We start from the raw sequence: 2,190 nt of genomic DNA, 5'->3' as shown, positions 1-2,190 counted from the left end.
ATTTAAGTTGTTTAGAATTGTGGTTTGGAATAAGAGGGCCTTTCCAAAGTCTCAAAATAGATTCAGAACATTTATTTTACGATAACATCTTGTTAAAATCATTGTTTTTGTTTATCTTTTTTGGTGTTGTAAGTTTCACATCCCACAATACTGTTGCTGATAATGCAATATGTACTTAATAATACATTTTCATTTGAGCTTGATATTTAATTAGATCACAGCAGTGGTTCCCAACCTGGGTTCCGGAAAATAATTAAGGATTATCAACACAGTTTTGAACCTTACATCTCATATTTTCTTCAAACTTTTGGGTTTGTATCCTAACCTTTCTTAGCTGAAAAAACAGATCTTATTTGCATCAAATGATATTATTTTAGGAATACAGTTTTCCTACTCCCACCAGAATGGCTCTGCTACCCAAAAAAAGGTTGGTGACTAACCGTTTTTATATCAAACACCTGATTCATTAGTAGGTGGGGTATGTTGAGCTGCATTTTGTTATTTAAGTCTCTGGCTTGAAATAAATTTTGTAAGCTTCAGATGAAATTACTTTGTTTTCTTGTAATGATTAAAATACTCTGTATTTTTTTTTTTTTTTTTATTATAATTTTGATTGTGTTGCCTGTGCCTGTATGATGAATAATTCATATCACAGACCTGTACTGATTCTGTCCCAACGTTGATGTGATTTTATATTTCTGATCAGGCACAGTTTTAAGTTTATGTAAACTAGAATTTTCAATATTGATAGGTGAAAGTGGGTGCTGTGGTATCGATTTCTAGGACCCGGCCCGGGTCCAAATCTGGCTGTGGTAGATAATTATTTATCATGTTACCTTAGTTGTGAGTCTACTTCTATGGGTTCGGGAGCCCTCCAGGGTCCACCCTGCCTCTTCAAAGTGATTACCCTTAATAGAGAAAATATTTGGGTGTAGAGAATTATCTAAAAAAAAAATCATTTCCTTGTATAACTGTTCTTCCAAAAAGAGTAATTTCTTTTAAAGAACTGAATCCCTAACCCTCCTTTGGCTGTAGCGATTCACATAATTATAAGTGGAAGTAATTATTCAACCTATTTATAAGTTTTTATTTAGATAATATCCCAAGATCTTGTTAAATATGTAAAATGGTTACAAACTCACAATTTTTTTTTCATTTGTTGGAAAAAATTATTAACCTATATCAACTCCTCTCACCATTTGAAACAGGATACAATCTCTTTCAAAATACACTAGACAAACTTTAATTTACATGTAATAGTGCTGGTATCATAGTACTTTCAATTTCAAAAAAAATAAAACTCATGTTTCATATTTACCATATCACAACTAATCAAATAAGATAGGACTTAAATAAAACCTGAAGTGCTTAAGTTGAAAGTTTTTTTTTTTAATCAAACTGCTTGAAACATGTTATGGTGTAATAGATAAAACTCAAAAAATAAATTTTATCTCATTTTTTATTTTTAAAGGAAAATATAAAGCTGAAAATGGCTGACTACCGTATGTTTTGACTGATACTATATTAATGTTATCAGTTCGATGCTTGTGAGTTGCACTGCCTTGGCTGTGAGCGGCTCACTATGGTTAGGCCCTGCACTAGTGTGCAAAGGTTTCCATGGCATCGTAGAGTAACCATTATTGGCAACTGTATATTCCATAGACCAACTGGAGCCCGTCGGGCGATGACTCTTGGTAAAACCATACAGTGGTCATTATTTTTCTAATTGATTATGCGAATGTATACTTATAAAATTATCACGACTGTGTTAATGATGATAATTCTTAATATCACAGACCTGTTCTGATACCATGTGATGATTTTATAATCTGATGACATAGTTGCTGAAAGGTGTCTTTAAACTTGAGAATTTGTATCATCTTTATATGAATTTTAGTTAATTTGTTTACGGAATCTATATATTGAAGGTTTTATATTTATATTTTATATTATAAGATTTGAACTTATGTAACATTGCTGATCCTTTGAGGTTTACCTGATTAGCCAATTAGGGGTGTTTCTTTAGTCTAGGCAAATTTTGAGTATTAAGTGTTAACATAATTATCTTTAAATTATAAACAATTAAAAGTGCAATATACAAGTTGTTTTAGTTTATTTTTATTATTGAGAATAATCCTTGTCTGGATATAAGTCACTTTTTTTCCAATGTATTATTTTTCTATATTCATT

The 2,190-nt window shown here is 30.9% G+C and overlaps 1 protein-coding gene across 1 annotated transcript in view; it reads left to right on the top strand.

The window, feature by feature from the left end:
* Positions 1 to 2,190, top strand: part of Sf3b3 (splicing factor 3b subunit 3) — a 28,149-nt gene that overhangs the window by 20,755 nt on the left and 5,204 nt on the right. The gene's annotated exons all lie outside the window — the stretch shown is intronic.

The sequence above is a fragment of the Halyomorpha halys genome, unplaced genomic scaffold (genome assembly GCF_000696795.3).
Source record: "Halyomorpha halys isolate HHAL.00 unplaced genomic scaffold, Hhal_1.1 Scaffold1347.1, whole genome shotgun sequence".
NCBI lineage: Eukaryota > Metazoa > Arthropoda > Insecta > Hemiptera > Pentatomidae > Halyomorpha > Halyomorpha halys.
The sequence above is the reverse complement of the archived record's forward strand: the minus strand, read 5'-3'. Positions and strand labels throughout refer to the sequence as shown.